The sequence below is a fragment of the Sinohyriopsis cumingii genome, chromosome 10, assembly GCF_028554795.1.
Source record: "Sinohyriopsis cumingii isolate HCF-2022 chromosome 10, ASM2855479v2, whole genome shotgun sequence".
In the NCBI taxonomy this organism is placed as follows: domain Eukaryota; kingdom Metazoa; phylum Mollusca; class Bivalvia; order Unionida; family Unionidae; genus Sinohyriopsis; species Sinohyriopsis cumingii.
Window position 1 is genome coordinate 83,131,355 of NC_142970.1, and position 23,809 is coordinate 83,155,163.

Here is a 23,809-nt window from a genome sequence, read left to right on the forward strand (position 1 = left end):
GGACACCGGCAAACATGTGATGGACCTTGTCCTAGAAAATACTGGTGAATATCTCATATTGATCAGAAGTGTCTGATCGTTTGATCTGTCTTGAAGGAATGAAGATGGCAACTGGTTTGTCTTATTCTCCTTACCAGTCAATAGAACATGTAATGGAAATAAAATTATCATAAGTATATTTTATGTAAAAGTTATTATTTTCTACCTTACACATTCTGTCTCTTTTAAAGACCTTTGTGAATCATTAGTAGAAATCGCTTACTGTATGTACTCTCCAACTGCAAACTGCAGAGACCCAGATCAGCCACCACATAATGCACATAATGCACTGACCGGTCTGTGTCTCTGCCTTTTGGATGGATTAAGTAGTAGACAAACATGACCCTGACCACCTACCACATAATGTACCGTCCAGTTTGTGTCAATGACTTTTGTATGGAGTAATCAGTAAAACATTCATAACCCTGATATGTCACCACATAATGCACTGGCCAGTTTGCGTCAATGCCTTTTGTATGGAGTAATCAGTAGAACAAACATGACCCTGATTGGTCAGTGTATATTGCACTGGCTGGTCTGTGTCTATGCCTTTTGTATGGAGTAACCAGTAGGAAAAACATGGTCCTGATCACCAACCACATAATGTACTGTCCAGTCTGTGTCTATGCCTTTTGTATGGAGTAATCATTAGAACAAACATGATCCTGATTTGTCACCACATAATGCACTGGCCAGTCTGTGTCTATGCCTTTTGTATGGAGTAACCAGTAGAACAAACATGATACTGATCTGCCACTGCATAATGTACTGGCCAGCCTGTGTGTATGCTTTTTTTAGAGTAATCAGAAGAGCAAACGTGACCCTGATATGCCAGTGCAGTATGTGATGACAAACCCAGTTCTATATTGTTTACAGGTGGACTCAGGATATCACTGAATATACATGTATGTAGTATTTGACCATAGATTAAGATTGATAATCTGATTTATTTTTACAGGTCTAATTACCCAGCACTAATTGGATTTTTATGGTAAATGTGTTGGCCATCTTCAATTATCAGTGTCAGGGTCAGATTCGTTGCAAACTGAGTAAACACTGTACATATTATCTCTTAGCAATTAGTGAAGAATCTCTCATAAAGCATAATTGGAATGAGCTTTTTTGTTAAAATATAATTGTACGGTTAATCCAATTTAACTGAACGATATATTTTATACTAAAGGGAGAACTGAATGATATAAAACACAATCAGAAATCTTCATTTGTTAGACCTTTCCTGTACACTATAATGATGTGAAACACATTTGTTCTCTGCATTAGGAAATGTAGCTATTTAATTACCTCTTGATGCAACCTTCATTGAATCAGCTGAATGACATTTTGTAAACAGACCAATATGCATATGTGGACTTGTCACATGACAGAAATAACACAGGTTTGCTTGCAACATGACTTATTGGTGTGACAGTCAACAAAAGTACCAATAAATCTTGCTTTTGTTTCACAAAATTATGTAATTGATATGTGTATTTCCATTAGGTATATTTGACTACCTCTGACATTGATTTCCATTTTCATGAAAATGTTTTACTTTTGTTCATATTCAGCTTGCATATCAGAATCTTCGGAATAGACTGTATTTATAGGTTACTGCATTTGTATGGGGAAATATGAACGAGTTTTTTGGCTGTAAATACTGCACGATCTTGGGGGTGAAGTATATCCATCCAACAAAACGAGTTCATGCTTTCCCATGCAAATGCAGTAACCTTTTATTATACGCTCATTTTTTTTTCTACCTAATGCTTAATTATATTAACAAAATACACAACAAGAAACAAAATAACTAAATGTATGCCGTATTCCAAACTAAATGCACAAGCGCAGATTCATCATTACACAACAACATTATTACTGTGCACATAACTCCGCCCAGATAAATTTGAACTTAGTCGCATGCACGACAAAAATTTTCGAAAGAAAATGGAGTGTGTAGTTAAAATTGAAATTTGGAGTCATATTGTGAATGAATGCGCATTAGAACAACTTTTCCATTTGATCTGGAATGAGTAGATATTGGTATTTGTTTTGATTCTACAAAATTTTATGATTATGGACTGGATTTATATGTGACAATTCCACATGAAATACATTAGATTGAAGAAGCGAGGGAGAAGCGTGTTGACATCTGCAATGTGTTTCTGTTTCTGTCATTGAATGTTTGAAATCATAATGTGGGGAATAATATGAAGTTTTTCAATTGCAATTATCAAAAATATGCTATGGAATTTAATGCTTATTTCATTTTGAGTGCAGTAAGGAGGATGTAATTGCACTTATGTTTGAAAATACTTTACAATTTCGAAATGAGTAATCAAGATTGAGAACATATGACATGGCTCATGTAATTCAGATTTGTAGAACTAAGAAAGTACATTTTGAGGAATTCAGGATGTAAAACTGTAAGTATATTTTTTGCTGCCATTCTTATCACCAGCTAAAGAAGACAGTTTATGCCTTGTCACTTGTATGCTATTTGTTATGTTATTTGTAAGGACCATTTATTGCGTCCATTGTATATCTAGGCTATATCCGAAACACTGTATCAAAATATTAACGTGGAATGTGCCAAAGCAGCTGGTATGTGACAGTCCAGGAAACATCTGCTTTACATTATTCAGAAACAAATTTAAACAACCACAACATAAAGCGCCTACTACGTGAGTGTACATGATTTGTTTGCAAATCAAAAGTGCTGGCGTTTGCATCCATTGTTTGTTAACAATAGAAAGAAGTTTCTTTATGCACATGAATGCAATATGAAAGTATGCAATATCTTAAAATACTGAATGATTCTGACAATGTAAAGTTAACGGAGAAAAAAATGAGCATACAATAAGTTGATTATATATTTGGACAAAAGGAAATCATTTCAAAGAGACATATTGATTACATGCATGTTTAGGCATCATTCACAATTCATGAAGCCATCTGACGGAGTATAATATTTAACAGTCCCATTTGTAGCCCAACAATTAATTCAGAGAGGAAGTTTTCGTAATCGGACAACTGATAATCGATAATTTCAGATTCTGTTTGGAGAAGGTATCATTGTTATTATACAAAGCTGTCTGACTTGCAGCCTCATATTTAATAGCCCAATTGTAGCCCAGCAGTTAACAATGGATAATGTATCAGTAATTATTAGTATAAAAAACTATGTTCAATTTATTGCTGAATTGAATAATAATGGAGGAAAATAGCAATTTCCTTGGAGGATACACCATACTGCCAGACTGATAGTGCCCATGTATTCATCTTTTGTTGTATTGTTGCTTCTTTTGTAACTATAGCAGCTGAAGTGTTACCACTCTAATATGAACAGTTTCTACAAATCTAATTGTTTTCAGTAATACATTAATAAAGTATACACTTTACTGCAAACTGTTTATGGTATAGTTGTATGTTCTCTGTAATTGCTGTTTGATATAATTGCTATTACTTTTTTTATTCTTAAATGCTAAGTTTTAACCACTTTTAAAAACCTTTTATATATATCAAGCCTTCCATGTTTAACATATTCTATTAAAATTGATGATAAAACTAACTAGTCAACTAGTCAGTCTTTATATTCCATAACGTACACTTAAGTGCTTCCTGTGACCCTTTCATCCCATACAAGCAGGCTGCATACCTCTACTTACAATCAGGTCTACTACTTATGTAACTAAGCACAGAATAACATCTCAAGTCTTGGTGAAATTTTATTTTGGGAATGAACCCCAAATACGGTGAAGATTGACTTAATGGTACTATCAGAACCCTGTCTGTGATTGTCTTTTCGTGTGTATTCAATGTACAAGTCCATACTGGTCTTTTCATGTGTATTCAGTGTACAAGTCCATAATTGTCTTTTCATGTTTATTCAATGTGCGTGTCCATACTTGTCTTTTCATGTGTATTCAACGTTCATATCCGTACATGTCTTTTCATATGTCATCAGTGTGTATTGTAGTAATTATATGCAAACAACTAACCATATTTTGAAGGAGTTTTCATATAACATTTGTTGTACTCTTGCTTTATATTTTAAAAAAATTTTTATCAGACATTTGCAAATTTTGTACTTAATAAGTGTTTTAATGGTAAATATTAATCATTTGTATAATTGTAGATATCAATTAATTTTTTGGTATGATTACTTAATAAATACTTTAACTGTAAATACTGTTAAATAGTTTAATTAAATATTAATTAGTTTAGTTAAATATGTTTGTGTTACCCATTATTATTTATACATCTTATAAATAATTTGAAAAACATTGTATGGAAAATTACCAACAATGTCAGCATGCATATTCCCATTCAACCCTTTTAAATTAAATATCAAATAATCAAATTTCAGATTCGATCGAAATTCCCATTTTTTTTCAGGTTCCACTCAAACCACACAAATGTCCTCATTCCCATTTTTTTCAGGTTCAACTCAAACCACACAAATGTCCTCATTCCCATTTTTTTCAGGTTCAACTCAAACCACACAAATGTCCTCATTCCCATTTTTTTCAGGTTCAACTCAAACCACACAAATGTCCTCATTCCCAGCTTCAACTCCATATTACCCTCAGTCAGGAGCTACAGAATCTCAGCAATCAGAGCCATCTGGTGCAGCATATGGGCAAGAGGCTCCTGGTGACCTACCATATTCTGTCAGCCCAGGTTAGTGTTCATAATTTGTGTTTTCTATCAGTTACATATTGGTATATGGTCTCATTTGGTCATCGACTTGTTGTAGAATATACATGTCACTCATGTCAAGTATCCTTCTGTGCACTGCAATGCACTTTGAACTTCTCCAGCACACACTTTACTCTATCATTCCAGGTTTGTATTGTCAATTTTTGTCTTTTCTGCATTGCATATGCTTGAAATAGATATCATTTCATGTAACCATATAATTTCTGTACAACCATATTATTACAATCATACTATGTAATTACTGCTTAACCATGCATCTGTAGTGTTACCATATGATTATCATGTGAGCAATTAACTATTAGTAATGTGCTATCATTACTGTAGTTATGTTTTTTTTTTTCTTTTTTAATCAAGGTTCATGGCAAGAATATAAACTGAATTTACTGTAAATATTACACACAGTAGCGGCTGGCAGCAGAACTGGTTTTTTTTCTGGAGTACCACCATCTAGTTCCTAATAAAGTTTACTAGTAATATTGTAACATTTCCTTTTTATGTGAAGCAATAATGTTGAAAACGAGATAACTACAATTAATGTGGCTTTAACATTAGTGTCCTCTCACATTATTGCACATTGCAGATTACATTATTATCCTTTTGAATGCTTGATATCACAGAGGTAATAAAGCAACTAAAATCAAAGTGCTTGCAAATGACTAATTGAATGAGCAGATTGGTTAAAGGTAATGTCATTGAATGAGTTCTGGAAAAGTCTTACAGCCTAGAAAAATTAAATAATCAGTGATTGATTTATATACTTAGGATAAAGCTTCTTGAACAGTCCTTACTAAACGGCATGTTTAAATGTATGTTACACATTCCTTTAAGAATGCAGACATATGGATCATACTTCACCAGGATGTTCCAGACACATTAGAATTCACTTGCAGTGTGGTGATGTTGGATTGGTCACTTGATGTAGTATTGGTTGCATTATCCTCCAATTTGGTGTTGGATTGGAAACATTATATAGTATTTTGCGGTTCCCGCCAGTTTATTGTCGGATTGGTCAGTTGATGTAATATTGTTAACAGTCCCCTCAAGTTTGCTGTTGGTGTCGGTCACTTGATCTAACATTGTTTGCAGTTTTCTTGTTTTATGTTCGATTGGTCACTCAATGTAGTATTATTTTCATTTCTTATATAATGGCGCTGGATCAATCACTTCATCTAGCATTGTTTTGGTTCCCTCCTGTTTAGTGCTGGATTAGTCACATGATGTAGTATTGTTTTCAGTTCTCTCTTCTTTACTGTTGAATTAGTCACTTGATATAGTATATTTTTAGTGTTGGATTAGTCACTTGATATTGTATTGTTTCAGTTCATATATAAAGGTTTTGGATTAGTGACTTAATGTAGTGTCATTTTTAGTTCCCTTCTGTTTGGTGATTGGCTTGATAACCAATCAGTTTTGTATTGATATGTTGAATGACTGTGAGTATCAACAAGTTACTATTTGTTCTCATTAAATTATGTCTGTAACTAAGGTAAAAATATCATTCATTTTAAAGAATAAATTGACAAGACAGATCATATTTTCATGATCATGACCTGGACTGAATAAGTCTCCTATCCTCACTCTCACTTCATCACCAGCTTGAATCTCCAATCTTCACTCTCACTTCATCACCAGCTTGAATCTCCAATCCTCACTCTCACATTATCATAGTTGAACAAGTGGTACATTTTGAGCATGCACATTTTAGTTCTATCTGACCTTTAACACTGCTTGTGAGTTGTGGCCCGAAAGGGGCTTCTAATTTTGGTAGGTGATCATGCATTATCTTTTCCGTTTATTTCTGCATGGATGATCCTAGATTTGGTTGTTAAATTGTACCTCTACAGTCCCAAGAAATGTGGCAATCAAAGTGTATTTGTACAGTCTCAAGAGTGTTAGACCATTTTTGGGGGTTGCTACAGTGTATTTCTAGTCCTAATAGTGCAAGACCATGTGATTTTGGTTCTCATAGTGTATTACTAGTCTAATTAAAACACCTTGGTCCATATCGTGTGCATTATTACTAGTCTCATTAGACCACTATGGTTCTCACAGTGTATTTCTACAGTCTCTTTAGAACACCTTGATTTTCCCTGTATTTCTAAATTCTCTTTAGAACACATTGGTTCTCACAGTGTATTTCTATAGCTTGTTTAGAACACTTTGGTTCTCACAGTGCATTTCTACAGTCTGTTTAGGGCACATTGGTTTGCAAAGTGTATTTCTTCAGTCTCTTCAAAATGCCTTGTTTCTCATAATGTATTTCTACAGCCTCTTTAGAACACCTTGGTTCTCACAGTGACTTTTTACAGTCTCTTTAGAACACTGTGTATTTTTACAGCCTTTTGGAACACACACAGTGCATTTGTACAGTCCCATTAGAGCACCTTGTTGCTTACAGAGCATTTCTTCAGTCTTTTTAAAACACCTTGATTCTCTCAGTGAATTTCTTCTACATTCTCTTTAGAACACCTTAAGAATACTTTGGTCCTCACAGTGTGTTATATTAATACAGTCTCTTTAGAACACCATGGTTCTCATATTGTGTTTCTAGTGTCTTTAGAGTACCTTATTTCTCACAGTGTGTATCTACAGTCTCTTTAAAACACCTTAATTCTCATTTGTACAGTGTATTTAGAACACATATTTTCTTGCAGTGTATTTTGAATCTCTTCAGAACACAATGAGTGCAGATGAGATTCTGAGTTAGTGGCATTTAATTTAGTTTCCCTCCAAAATATGTATTAAGTGTACAGAGTTTATTGCTCAGCTCATCCAGCTCAGTGTTCGTACATCCCCTCAAAACATTAAGCTTGCTTGCTTGGTTGAACTTTTGGGGATCAGTTATAAATAAAATACTTGTTTTTTCCTTTCGTATTAAAGCCATTGAGCTTACTCAGTCTGTTGGCTCATGAAAAATGACTCATAATGATTTCATTATTTCCACATCAGCTGTAGCACAACATTACAATGCCACTGGCACTCACTGTGATATGGTTGGGCAGTTGGATGTTTTCTTAATGGCACTTGAAACACATTATTGTTCATATCATGCTCAGGAAATAGGAGCTAAATGCTTTCCCGAGGACATAGCATCAAACTTGATATACCCTAGACGGGTATCAAACCCATGGCCATGACCCCTTGGGTCCATTAACAATTGCTTGTTGCTATGCTGAAATCCATTGTTTTGATCTGACTGAAGTCAAAATTAGAATAGGGATTTATATAAAAAAATTCATAGTCCAGTTAAATAATGAATGAGAGCCATACATCTCAGTGTGGTTGTCTTGCACCTGATTGGTTAACCTTGTTACCAATTTGGAAGACGTATTTATTATCCAGATTTGATACAATTTGGATTATTCAATACATTTTGATTTCTGTAATGATAGAGGTCCACACGTAATAATGAGTTGATGTTGGATCTGCAAGTTGGGATGAGTTTGTTACCACTCGGGAAGCTTACTTTCGGTTTCCAATTATGATCAGGCATGGAATATATACACCTCTCCCTCGATAACTCATGCACAACGAGGTCCACAAACATAAGCCGCACTATGAACAAGGGCGCAAGTTACCGAAGGACCTCCAAAAATTGAAAAAATTCATTCGAAGTAATAGTGAAACTTCGTATCATCCTTGAGGATATCTCTAAGTGCCAGTTCAGGAAGTCTCTAAAACTCGCTTGCCCACAATGGTCTGTATATGTTAAACCAAGCTCATTATTTTACGAATTAATTGTTTTGCTTGGTTGCCTTGCTATCTTTGATAAGTTATGAATGAGTCCATTAATTTAAGGTAGTTTATAATACATACACAATAACATTTATAACAGTGTTCGATTGATCGAATGAAGTGAGTTCACCCGACATACAACCAGGGCCGCTAGATTTTAAGATTGTAGGATTTACATGCATTTTACCTTTCCTTTTATTGCACCTCCTATATTTGATTCAAAATACATAATTAGCAAGATAATACAGAGGAGGCCATATTTTAATTAAGTGCAACAATACAAATACTTCCGCAAATCAGTTACCAAAACATGGTCGGCACTTAATTAGTTTCTCAGAGAAATGCTTGCAGACATGGCTGTTGCGGTAGTTTGCCACATTTTACATTTAAATACACATTGTATTTAAGATGATTACACTTAAGAGGAATGAAAAGATAAAATTAAAACATAAATTTCACTTAATACAAATTATTTAATTGGAATTGAAATATTTATGCACTGCCTTCAACAAGACATAAGTGACATTATCATTAATCAAAATTTCCTTGAATTTCTTTAATTACGATGTACTAAGAATGTCGTTTGGAACAAAATCTAACCAGTTATATGACTTCTTATTAAAAGTTGATAATTTCAAAATGTTGATTAAAATTTACAGGTCCTATCACCATTTTCAACCATAAAATGAGCAATATATCAATGTTTCAGTTACCAATTTCGATTGCAATGTTTTTCAAGTTCAAGAACTTGGGATACATTTTTGTGTATTTTCTGGTTTAACAAATGGGATCCACATCTGACGCCGCATTATAAGTGTGTTCGTGAGTTATCAGGGCGCGAGTTATCAAGGGACTGGTGTACTAATATTATGACGATCTCGGATGCATTCATTAATGAGCTAAATCCCTGCATATTATGATGTGACCATGCATTGGTGGAGCTTGTTACCCTCTCAAATCCACATTTAGAACTTATTTTGATGATGCGTAAAATATATGCATATATCACTGAGATCTTGGATGGGATCAATAATGGGCAAATTCCAAATAATTTACACTGATGAGGTAATCTGATTGGCATCAGCTGACGTCAAGCACATGCATGCAAAGTGGTTCCTCAGTTTGTCTTTTCTCCAAATTTATCCCACAGAAGTGCATTTATTATGGAAATGTTACTATCTGCAAGTTTGATGTAGCATTTGAACTGCCCTTTCTTCTCCCTTTCTGGTGCACTTTTGAAGTGTTTTTGTATTTATACATAAGTTGATTTTTCTTCATTATATACAAACTTTAAACTCTGATTACTACCTTTACTTATTTTACAAATATCAATGGCTTTGATCAATGTAAAATCAGAATCTCACAATAGCTTTTCTTTCAGAGTTTCTTTGCTGAACCCACAAACCAGGCAGCCCCTGAATAAGATGTCAAAGAGATAGCAAAAATTATATGTCCATGCAATATTCAACATATTTCAGTTACAAGCTCATATATTGTCTTATTTGGTTTTTTACTTGTAAAATATAAATGTCAGTCGTATGTAGTAACCCTTTGTGAACTGGATGTAAAAGGACCATAAATAACAGTATGTCTGGATTTATATTCCCGATCGTCTATAAATTAATATCAAATCAACCCTCCATACAATCAGTATTCTCAGTAATTCGACCTCTTGTTGGCATATATATGTATATATATATATATATATATATATATATATATACACACACACACACACATATATATATATATATATATATATATATATATATATATATATATATATATATATATGGTGCAGATTTATAACAGTAGATTTTATTTTGCTACAGTCATGAAGTACTGAAATATTAAAATTGATGTTTTGCATGTTTTCATTCATTGCTTTGCAACTGTTACCTTTCTACCATTTATATACTTATATTTATAAATATTGTTTTATTATTTACATTATTATCATGCTTTTTGATGGTACTAAAAGTAGGCTAGAATGCACTGATGTGCCATTGATTCTTAGTCAGTTAATAAATCAATCATCCAGCCAATAACTGCTAAGAACCTGATTAATATAATATTGTATCAACATTCCAAGGCATCAGTATTATCAGTTCTTTGATTATTACAGGGTAAGTAATAGGACTTCAAATTTTCATCATCTCAAGCAAGTTTTTGCATGTATGAATAAATCAGTTTTAAACTATTAAATTCATTTAAATGATACAAAAATAAAAACTGCAACAGTGCACACATCACAATATTTGTAATTTGCTGAAAAGAGGCTTGTTTTGCAGATATGTCTACATTTAATTATTTTGTTGACATGTAATATACAAATTGTTTTTCTTTTTTTTACTTTAGCTGTAGTTTTGGTAATTTATTTTGTTGTCATGTAATAGACTGTTAGTTTCTTTTGAGATGCAGAGTTGTAAATACAAACCCTAAAGCGTATTTGATTTTTCAACTATTTATAAATGTGTAGAAAATAGTGGTATTTATTTAATTTTGCTTCTGATTTGTATCTAATGATATAAGTTCAACTTTGTTCTAACAAGTTTCTACTTTTAATGTATAATATTTCAACATGGATGTATATTTCTGGAACATGAATGGATAATATTGTAACATGAATGTATAATACTGCAAGATGAAAGTCTATTACTGGAATAGGCATGTATAATACTGAAAACCTAATGGATTATATTGGAACAGGAACATGAATGTATAATACTGGAATGTTAATGTATATTACTGGAACATGAATGTATAATACTGTAAGATGAAAGTATAATACTGGAACATGAATGTATACTACTATAATATAAATGTATATTACTGGAACATGAATGTATAATACTGTAAGATGAAAGTATAATACTGGAACATGAATGTATACTACTATAATATAAATGTATATTACTGGAAAATGAATTTATAATACTGGAATATAAATGTGTAATACTGGAAAATGAATGTATAACACCGTATTTACTGCATATATTGGTTCACGATCAAATAATTATTTATTTTCCTGTCCCAGAACTTATGGTGAAACAATTTTTCACTTTGGTCATATGTCCCAAGCCTTAAGAAATGAAATAAATTTGTATTGCATTTCTGCTCCCCCACCCCAACTGCAGGTTGCAAAAAAATATGTAAATAAAATGCTTAGTTGATAATAAAAGGAAAGAAACTAATCTTGTGTTGTTATCATTTATTCCTTTTTTCAACATGAGCATTACAGAATAAAATATTTCCACGAAATCCGTATAAGTAGCGTATGTTTCCATACTGTAGCGTGTATCAATTATGTCCAATACCACACACCATGTTGTTCAGTGACATGAACATTGAGAAGCAATTGTGTGTGGTTGTGCTCAAAGGTTTGAACATGTTATCGCTGTATTGAACATGTTATCCCTGTATTGAACATGTTATGCCTGTATTTGATCAAAATATCACACTCTTAAAGACGATACTATGACATTGATCGACTTAAATCCCTAAAATAGCGTTATGGAACAGATAAGAAATCTGGCATGCTAGTCAGCAAATCACTGATTTAAGAATGTGAAACTTGGCAGAGCTTTTGTTAGTGAAAATTCTTAATTTGCTGCAGAAGTATCCAAAAGTCAATACCTATGAGTCGTGGACAATCATATAGAATCTCAGAGTGGAGTGGAAGAAAGTGAGACATAAGTGTTAGGTAAATAGAGAAATGTGTATGTTTCATCCGTTCTCCTTTCCTCTATTCGCTCTGATCGTTGTCATGGGTAGATCCTGGCTGTACACAAAGCCCTGGCAGCATCTCTGAATTAATCACATATTATCAGTAGAGATTCCAGTAAGACTAAAACATAAAGAGTCGTTTTAGTCTGGCATTGTTTAACATCCTTGTGTATTATCTACCTACTTGTCATGTAGCCACTAATCAATTGGACTTAATAGCAAAATAAACAAATGGAATAATTTGAATTAATGTGCAGAAATGTAATTGTATTACCCAGTGCTACATTCAATCTCTGTTTTCATTTTTTAAATTCTGTGGTTATTAGTCACATAGAAACAAAAATGAATTTCTTTCAGTAACCTTTCATATTGTTCTACTTGATATCTGCTGTTTGTGTATCTCTCCATAGTTGTTATGTAAGATGTGAGTTAAGGCTAAATATAGAATGTTCTTTTTAATTGTAACTCTTTGCTACATGTGGCTCTGTATAGTTTAATATTATTTCCTTTATTTCATTTGGTTTCTTTTCTCTTGCTCCTTTTCTTCACCATTATATCAAAATAAGTAAGGTTTCAGTTGTTGGCACAATATGTCTGAGTCACTTCGACTTGCAATCTTGTTAATGATACTTTTAAGTTCACCTCATTTTCATCATTTGATCCATATTTTCTTGCGATGGCAGGTATGAAAAAGGCAAATGAAATTTACCATTCTTGCTCACATGTTTTGACCATATGCATTGCATAAGAATCATTATCTCCAACCAGGTCAACCATTCCATTAATACTGGTTTACAGTAAAAGGTACCGGGTGTATTATGCAATGAAATCACACATAACAGCATATATAATTTTAGTCATTGATCATAAGACAGCTTTAAATGTTGAACTAAGCCAATCTACATTAAATTTAGTTCTTAGCACGGTCTGTAATGTTTGGGCAAATCAATCTTCATTAACTTTGGTTACAGGAGGCAAGGCATTCAGTAATTTGCGACTTGGTCACTCTACATTAACTGATGTCATAGGAGGCAAAGTATTCAGTAATTTGGAACTAGGTCACTCTACATTAACTATTATCACAGGACGTAAGCATTAAGGAATTTGGGACTAGGTCACACTACATTAACTTTGGTCACAGGAGGCAAGGCATGCAGTAATTTAGGACTAGGTCACACTACATTAACTTTGGTCACAGGAGGCAAGGCATTCAGTAATTTGGGACTAGGTGACACAACATTAACTTTTGTCACAGAACGTATGCATTAAGCAATTTGGCACTAGGTTACTCTACATTAACTTTTGTCACAGGACATATTGCATTCAGTAATTTGGGACTAGGTCACCCTACACAAACTTTGGTCACAGGATGCAAGGCATTCAGTAATTTGGGACTAGGTCACTCTACACAAACTTTGGTCACAGGAGGCTAGGCATTCAGTAATTTGGGACTAGGTGACACTACATTAACTTTTGTCACAGGACGTATGGCATTCAGTAATTTGGGACTAGGTCAGTCTACACAAACGTTGGTCACAGGAGGCAAGGCATTCAGTAATTTGGGACTAGGTCATTCTACACAAACTTTGGTTGCAGGAGGCAAGGCATTCAGTAATTTGGGACTAGGTGACACTACATTAACTTTGGTCACAGAACGTATGCATTAAGTAATTTGGGACTAGGTTACACTACATTAACTTTTGTCACAGGACGTATGGCATTCAATAATTTGGGACTAGGTCACTCTACACAGACTTTGGTCACAGAAGGCAAGGCATTCAGTAATTTGGGACTAGGTCACTCTACACAAACTTTGGTCGCAGGAGGCAAGGCATTCAGTAATTTGGGACTAGGTGACACTACATTAACTTTTGTCACAGAACGTATGCATTAAGCAATTTGGGACTAGGTTACACTACATTAACTTTTGTCAAAGGACGTTATGGCATTCAATAATTTGGGACTAGGTCACACTACACAAACTTTGGTCACAGGAGGCAAGGCATTCAGTAATTTTGGACTAGGTCACTACACAACTTTGGTCAGAGGAGGCAAGGCATTCAGTAATTTGGGGCTAGGTTACTCTACAATACCTTTTAAGATACGTGGTAATGGAATAGGTAATTTTGGAGTACGTCACTTTTCATTAATTTTATTCATCTGGTCATATGTGGTAAGACAGTCAATGGTGTCGGACAAGGTCACTTTATTTTAATAAATGTTTCAAATACAAACTGTCAGGTAGTAAATCAATGAAACATTATAAAGTACATATAAAATTCAGCATGTAGTTTTGTCACAAGTTGAACTTTTCCAGGTTATGGTTAGCACTGTCTCATTTTCTTCTCCATTAACAGTGTTTTCAGATGCAGTAGACTTTGTATTCATCCATCTTATCATAAACTTCAAAGTTTCTTATGTTTTCACTTGCGTGTGTCACTAAATGTATGTATCCATACATTGTGTCGTAAACTGCAAATATTCTTATGATTTCACTTACTAAACAGCTGTAATCCCCCTTTTTATCATAAAATACAAAATGTATGACTTCACTGACATGTATCACTAAATGTTATGCTTTTGGGAATAATGGCAAGATACATATCACACTGGTAGTAAGATTTTATCTATTAGTAAACAGTTAAGTGCCTATATAATCAAATGTATCAATCTCATAGAAAGTCCTTTTTTCAGCTCCTATTCATCAACCCTACCACCAGTCTACAACAACATTTGATATGAGGGATATATATCATACCCCAGGATAGTGGTGTTTTGAGTTCTGACATGTCTGGAAATTAGGAATACGTACAGTAAAAATATTCTAACTGAAACAGTTTTCCTCTTTCACCACATGTTTTATGTTTTGCACTGATTAATAAATATCAGATATAAAAATCCAAATATTTACTCAATATGTCTGCTTTTTAGTTATTGTTCAATGCAAACAACTAATAATGCTAGTCATTCATAAGAACATTGGCAGCAGAGGATTATGCATCTGGTTGACATTAATCACTATTGTACTTAAAATGCAGCACCAAGTCAGAGTCTCTGCAAACTGCCCTCATTCTTTGTCTAGCAAAATATATGTCTTAATACTTTGATCAAAATATATTTGTAAAACCTAATATAATCAGCCAGTTTGTTTTTCCTCAGCATGGGATTAAAGTCATGGCTGCCAGTTTCCTAGGTAAACACCTTATTCATATTTACACCTCTTTGCCTTGACGGCTTATAATAATATTATAATGTTGCTATTAGGGAATTTGTTTTTTTTAGTATCCTCAAGTGGCTTCAGACCCAGCATTTGATTTGCTAATTTCAACTCTGCATTTTGATTTTTTCACTTGTCCAGACTTGCTGAATTTAAAACAGCAGATAATTCAAGTTTGGTTAAATTTTAAAAGGTTCAGTGTTCATACAAATGGTATATTTGTACTTGTGTTATGTGTATTTCTCAATTAAAGAATGTGAGAGTGTCTTATCAAAGAGGGTCATCATTTGGTAGGGTTCTTTTTGTGTTGAGTGTGCAGTACAAAGGGCATCAACAACTTTTTAGAACTGCTGTGCTGCATGCTACATCATATTTGCCTCTTTAAGTTATGTTCAACTAATGCACTTCAGAATAAATATGTGGATTTAATGATGCTGACTCTTGCAGTGGAGAGTGACTTAAGAAAATGCATTGTCGTGTCACAGGGTTAGTGTTGTTGAGCATGCAGGGTGTATAGAATCATAACTGATCTCATGGCTAAACATTGTCTCTAGATATCACATAGATGAGATTTGTATTATATGCCTTACCTTCATACCTCCCATTACTAATGTTGTAAATTTTAAATATTTTATGTCAGTTATATCTTTTCTCATCTTCAGTTAATCAGCATTACATTACAATAGCTCTGGATTAATTTCAACAATTTCCATGGTTACCATAGCAATTACTTGTTATTATAATTGTATTGCATGTGTCAATATGAAATATGTTTGTGTCATTTATTAGCAGATTTGCTTTCTGATACCACCAGCCGTTAAACCCATTATGCACTTATATTCATGGAGTAAAGAGATACAATGTTAATTTTGCCTTTCACCTCTGTGATGGAAAACTTTAACAGTTTTAATAACTTCATGTTCACCTGCATTTAGCATCATGCTGTCTTTCAAAAATGTTTGACACACTTTAACATAACCTATAGCTAAACCACATAGTAATGGTAGATTTCAGTTGTAATGTTTCAATGACTGGTTTATTATAGCTGACAAGACTTCAGTAGCATAACACATAATGACACCATAGGAATTCGGATATCTGGAATTGGAAGAATGTTCATGAAACTTGGCCTTATTATTGTCAGATAGTCAATGACCTGTACGTTAAATCACTGAACAATGTATATAGACGTTTTTATTTATCGTTAGCTATTATGTATACAACATGATATCTTGAAGGTGATTTTTTAAATAATTTATACCTATTTTAATATTTTCGTTACTTTGTGTAATCTACTTTATTTTGGAATGAGAATTTAAAAATAATTTGCAATCTCTGCGTTGTATACTTTTCAATTACAATATTAAACTGATCACAGAATTAGTGAAATTGTTAATTTGTGTTAGCTTTTGCTTAGTTTAGTAGTTTGTTTCATAACATGATTTAGGCTTGCTATAACTTTTACATTTCATTCTTGACAGTAACTTCATTGACACATAATGTCTTGTAGGGTACTTGTGACTTTTTATTTCATTTCTTGCCAGTAATTTCATTGATTTATAATGTCTTGTAGAGTACTTGTGACTTTTTTTATTTCATTTCTTGACATACTTTCTTTGCTTCAATAGACGTTGTAGGGTTGTTAGACTTTTACATTTCCTTTATTGACAGTCATTGTGCCATTTTTACAATACTTTTTACTGCGAGCTGCTTCCTCAATGATATGATTTCTATCATTGTGATTCTTGATACATGCTGACTGTTAGAAGCAGATATGATTGTTGCAAACCATGCAGCAAAAATGATGTTTGGATGTCTTAATTAAGAAAAGAGGGCTCAGGGTGACCAAGTGGTCTAAAGAGCTCATCTTTACACATCACTGTCATCTCACCTTTGTATGTGTGGGTTCGAGGCTTGGACGTGGCCAATGTGGAGATGTGAGAAAGCCGCCAGTAGCTTCACCTGAGTCAGGGATTCTTAATGGGGTCTTCATTTGTTCTTCCTGCACCATTTATACTGGCCACCATACATAGCCTATCCTGCGCTCTGAAATGAGCTTAACTCCAAAACACAAACAAATAAGATAACTCGGAAAAGAAAATAGTGGAAGACTTGTTTGCGTTACCTTCTTGTACTGTAGTCATGTAGTACACACGAACATATCTGGACATATATGTGCGTGTGTTTGAATTATATATTATTTATCTTAGCTAAACATATTGAATAGCAATGAGATTGCAGTATACTATAATATGATATTCGTATAAAGCATTATGTGTTTATGTTTTATTTTAATCTAGTATTGTTATACACTGATGCATACTTTATCTTTGTGAAATAAATATCTTTCCTTAAATTTTCATTTGTGTGAAATGTGTTTTTTAGTGTCCTAAAGTTTGTATGTTTTAAATGTATATCGTATGTGTGTTCCCAAAACACGAGAACCTTTTATATTTATGTAGCAAATAAATAAAGAATTATCTAAAATATATTGAAATGTTTGGGGATTATTTCTGTGTTTTACTTCAGTTACAAAGAGTGGTTTTCAGAACAGTGCCTCTAATATTTACTCCGGATACATATCCTGTACAGAATGGGTAAGTCTCTTGACAATAGCAAAATTATTGTTTTTTTTTAAATAAAAGAGCTTGTGATCCGACCTACACCTGGCTTTTGCTCAATTTCGATTGTCAGAGTGATGTAATAGTCTACTAAAATGAAACAGCCTTTAGCTCAGTGGACATAGACCTAGATACAAATGTAATTTGACTCACTAAGTACTGTTATGCATCATTAAACTTTATTAATTTTCTTTTAGATTTTATTTGCTTTCCTCATTTTGAAGAGAATGCAGTACATTATCTGAATGTTCATCTGCACCAAGGTTAGCATACATGTTTTAAGCACTAATTTTAACACCACATATAACACATCAGCAATGACATTGTTCGACTTTTGGGGAAATTGATGCATTGTAATAAAATGACATGAATTGCTTGTACATCCTATGATAAATTTGTCTGTAAGATTAACATGTGAAAGGAATTATAGGGACAAAGGTATGTATGGGGATACATGATAACATTGTTAAAGTGGCTGACCTCAACGGGGGTGTCTTAGTAACATTGTTAGGGTTGAACTGAATATGCGGCACTATAGGTATGTATGAGAAATCCCATGTTAAATTTGTCCATAGGCTTAACATGGGAACTGTAATATAAGGACAAAAGTGATTACGGAGACAAAAGTGTATATAGGGACAAAGTAGTTATGGGGACAACGTGTTTATAAAGGCAAGGGCAAAAATACAATGGCACCTTTATAATTATTATGACCCTTTCCTTGTGGTATCAGTTATGGGACATAACGAAAATGTAATGTTAAGATATTTAGAAACTCTCTAACACACATTTGTTTGAGTAATATTTGTTAATATATTTATTAAAATCCAAACAGACACCTTACAATCCAGCACCCATAGTTTGATTACTATGCAAAATATATGTGTCTGTGTGAATTTAATACCGGAATAGCTTTCCAAAATGTATAGATGTCTATGGATGTCTATAGACGTCTATGGGAATTTAATACGGGAATATCTATCCACCATCTAACAAGCCATACACACAACACAAAATGCCCAGCCAAAAACCTTGTGTCTAAAATAACCACACCATTTACCAGAAGAAAGGTTATGTAAAGAAGGAGATGAAAGCAATGAAACATACCATCGATCACATCACCTCTACCATCTAACATCTAATACACACTATTTCAAACATCTTGCATAGTTTCTAAAATCCCCTACTACTGTACGAAACGGGTGGGATGTAATTGAAGAAGATGAAATCGCACAAATATATCCAATGTATCACGTATACTATCCAATACCCCCACACACATAATCTGAAACGTCTTGTGCAGTGTCTAACAATCTACGCATACCATTAGACGAAAGGAGCATGAACGTGAAAACAAAAGCAGAAACATGAAACATAAAGAGAATTGTGAAAGAGCTTATTCATAGCTTCAATAAAGAAAGAAAATATAACCATTAACAAATCAACACATTTAAGAATAAAAAGTTTCTATGGCAAATACAAATCAAGAATTCCACAAACACTATATATAAAATTAATGTATTTACAAGGCTGACAACGTTCTGAAATCTACAACATATGTATCATATTACGCATTCTTGGAACTTACAATAAATCATGATGCCTTTCCACACCATTAGTTGCACACCTGGATCATGTTTGCCTTCGGACTCTCACATTGCTTTTCTTTCCTCTATTGCAGTCTCATGCTAATAATGTAGCAATTCATTTTTCCTAATGATATAACCCTTTACATATAATTTGCTATTAATTAATTACTCGATTCTTATTCATCAATCTACATACTATTTCCCAATTATACATGCAATACACTCCCCTACAATGTGCCTTTTTGTATCTATCAAATCATGTTTTCTTTGTCTCATTTTACTTTTGCCACTGTCATTAAGCAAGCACCTACAGTCATATTCCTACCACTAAACTCCCTCTAGACATATCATTTAGCACTAGCTGAACTGACGGTTGCTAGGCTACCATCACACCTCTTAGACAGCCCAGTTAGTACCAATCCCAATATAAAACACGAAGAGTGCTCTCACCAGAACGGTGCAGTCCTGTAACCACTATCCAAACATAAAAACAAAACCCTAACAAACAATTGGCAATCATGTATACGTATTTATCACAGGAGTGTTTGAAACATACAAACTCATTTTCCTCAACTATTATAATCGTAAAGATGATCCAAATTGCAACAAATAATCTTCATTATCTATAAAACACAGAAGAATAGGGACATTAATGGGGGGGGGGGGTGCAAATAGAGGCACACAACCAGATAACAAAGCAACTTGAAACTGTAATGCTTCACTCTACTAAGATGCATCCTATCAGGTAGATCGTATCATTACAGGACCTACGCAAATCAACTATAGACAAATCAAATAAATTTTCCTGGATGACAACTCCGTTTGATGATATTATTTATTGATTTCATAAACAATAAGAACCATTCATTAAAAAGGAATTATCCGAAATGATTGATTGATTGAATACTTTACGGCGCACCATCACTGTTAGGCTATTTTGCACCATACAAAAGGTTATATGTATGATCATTTAAAAATGATAAAAGGTTTCATATCGACCAGCGATATCAAAACCAGATGAAAGTAATGGTAAGGGCAACATACAAAGCTTCCAGATCAACAGGGCATGTAAATGTTGTATGGTAATAAAGACATGAAAAGTTATTGAAAATAAGGGACGATATATACAGTACATAAAATAGTTCATGGCGATGGCATAAACGTTATAGCTTCGAGTAAATGTTTAGTTGTTTTAAAGTGACGTTTATTGTATCAAAAAGTTCGTTCATGTCAAGCACATGTTTCAGGTCTCAGCACTCTATCATATGTGTTTAACAGTGAATGGTTCATTACAAGAAACGCACTCTGGTGGGTCTTCACCTTTTAGCATGTGGGAGTGGGTTAAATAAGTATGAACAATTCGAATTCTTGCAATGACTACCTCCTCTTTACAGATGGTTCTGTAGGAAGGAGTCTATTCTCCAAGGGTTGGCTTGATGGCTGAAGTTTATTATTCAATGCATCATTCCACGATGCCTGCCACTTCTGACATAAACATTCTTTGATACTAGGTTTAAAATCAGTGTACGGTATTTTAAATCAGATGGTTCTTGAGTAAGAGCCATTTTAGCAGCAAGATCTGCTTTTTCATTACCTTTAATACCAATGTGGTTAGGTAACCAACAGTTTACTATATTGTAGGAGGTACTCAGCTCATTGTTTTGGACAAGAATATTAGTTGATAAAGGTTCTCCAGTTTTCTATTATGTAGTGGCTGAATTACTGATAGTGAGTCTGAGAAGATGATGCTGTCTAAAATACGTTTGATTTCGATATATTGCAGAGCAAGATCTATTGCTCTGATTTCGGCTGAAAACATTGATGTACCATTTGGTAAGCGAACCTGTGTTGTATGTTTTCCACTAACGAAGGCTGCAGCAGCCTTTTCCTCATACTTTTATCCGTCAGTGTAAATTCTTTTGTAGTTTTCAAATTCGGTGAGCAGTTCATGATAAGAGTAGTGGAAGATTGAAGGATTTGTCTCAGATTTCTTTCCCTCGTTTAGTGTAAGTATGGTTGTTTAAGTAGCCAGGTAAGTGTTTCGGAAATGGACGTTTTCTAATTTTAAAACGATCAATTTTGATTCTTTCAAGGCTGGATGATAGTTTAATGCCAAAGGAAGGTATGGCGTTTGGTTTGTTTTCGTATAAGGTTTTGTATTTGGGTTGAAAAACAGCCAACAAGCCAGGGTTTGATCTTTATCTGAGAAATACTGTGCGGAAAGCATTTCTCTACGATGTGATAAAGGTGGTTCATTTGCTTCAGCGAGAAGGCGTTCACAAGGGGAAGTCTTAAAGGCTCCCAGAGCGAGTCTTATTTCTTGAAGATGAATTGGGTAAAGCATTATCAAGTATGACTTTCTAGCTGAACCATAAACAATGCAACCATTGTCCAGTTTGGAGCGAATAAACCTTCGATATAAATTAAGGATGAATTTTCTATCAGCACCCCAGTCAGTGTGCGCTACCACTTTAAGTAGATCTAGAGATTTCAAGCATTTAGCTTTCAAGTTCTTTAGGTGTGGAATAAAGGTCACTTTTCTGTTGAAGATAATACCGAACACTTTGTTTCCTCAACAACAGCAATATGTGTTCCGTAAGCGTGAGTTTAGGTTCATCATCATGTCTTCGTTACTGACATAAATGCATACATACCGTTTCTGATTTCGAGAATTTAAAACGTTAATACTGGCCCAATTTTGAATCTTGTTGATATTTTGCTGTTGTTGTCTTTCAGTGGTATGCATGTGCTTTAATCGATAACATATTAGAAAATCATCAACTTATTAGGAGCAATCCACACTAGGAGCCAAATACTTGGTGATGCTATTGATTTTGATGTTGAAACGTGTCACAGATAGAATACTGCCCTGGGACTCACCCATTTCTTGCTCGTGCATGTCAGTGAGGGTGGAGCCCGCTCGTACCTTGAATTCTCTGTCTGAGAGAAAGTTTGATATGAAAGACGGAAGACGGCAAGTCATTTAGTATCCTGTATGTCCATGTCGTGTTATAGGCCTTTTCTAAATCAATAAAAACCGCTATTAAATGTTCCTTGATAAAAGCGTAGCGAATAAATGTTCCAGTCTAACCAGATGATCGTTGGTGCTACGGCTATATTAAAAACCACTTTAGAAAGGAGATATTAAATTGTTAGTTTCCAAGTACATACAAGCCGAGAATTGATCATTCATTCTATTGTTTTGCGCACATTGCTCGTCAATGCAATGGTTGATAGCTAGTAGGCTCTGCGCTATAGTTACCAGGTTTTGGAAACTGGTATTACTGTTGCTTCTTTCCAAATATTAGGTACATTACCAGTAATTCATAAATCATTGAAAATTTTCAAAAGAAGTGTTAATGATGATTCTGGAAGGTGTTTCAAAACCTGGTAATGTAATTCGTCAGGCCCAAGAGATGTATGATGGGCCTTGATTAAGCCTCCATAAGCTCCAATAGTAAGAACAGTTGGTTATAACTTTCCGAGTTGTTGGATGTGAATTTAAACACGACTTTTCCCTTTTGAGTTTGTAGGCTTCTGAATAATCAGATGCTAAGGACTTTTTCGATAAACTGTCGCCAAGAATATTTGCTTTGTCACGTTTTGAACTGTTTATTTTCAGATGTCGAAGAGAATTACGTTTTCTCTATTTTGTGGATAGTGTCCCAAACTTTCTTAATAGAGGAACGATAGTTTAAAGAAGAAACATATTTATTCCATGATATTAGTTTGCTTTCTTTGATTTTGCAGCGAGTTTTGGCCCGGAGAATACGGTATTTACTTAAATTTTCGGGGGTCGGACGAGTGTCAATTTTTCTCGGCGTTGTCTAATGGCTTCTTTATATTTTTAGTGACCCGAGGTTTTGGGGTTCTTTTACAGTTCGGTGATGACTTGGGAATGGATTCTTCTGCAATCTTGGTTAAAATAGAAGTAAAGTGCTGAATAGGGTTATTAACGTTGATGCTTCCATTTCGTGCCTGTCGTTTTGTTTTCTTTTTCTTACATAGGAACATATAATGGATTACACGAAACATTATCACCCGATTCTGACAACAACCAGGACAATAGTGCATGGCCACACCACCAGTCTATTATCAAGATTACAGTTAACAAACCAAACATCACAAGCTACTCCTTCCATTGTTTGAAATAATTCAGTTAG

General features: G+C 34.0%; 1 long non-coding RNA gene across 1 annotated transcript in view; it reads left to right on the plus strand.

Annotated features, from left to right (window-relative positions):
- The window catches only part of LOC149790483 (uncharacterized), a 34,243-nt gene extending 24,053 nt beyond the window's left edge, over nt 1–10,190 (plus strand). The window contains exons 4-5 of the long non-coding RNA XR_016423623.1: nt 4,570–4,719; nt 9,875–10,190. This is a non-coding gene — a long non-coding RNA (uncharacterized LOC149790483). The remainder of the gene's footprint in view (nt 1–4,569; nt 4,720–9,874) is intronic.
- The last annotated feature ends 13,619 nt before the right edge of the window (nt 10,191–23,809 follow it).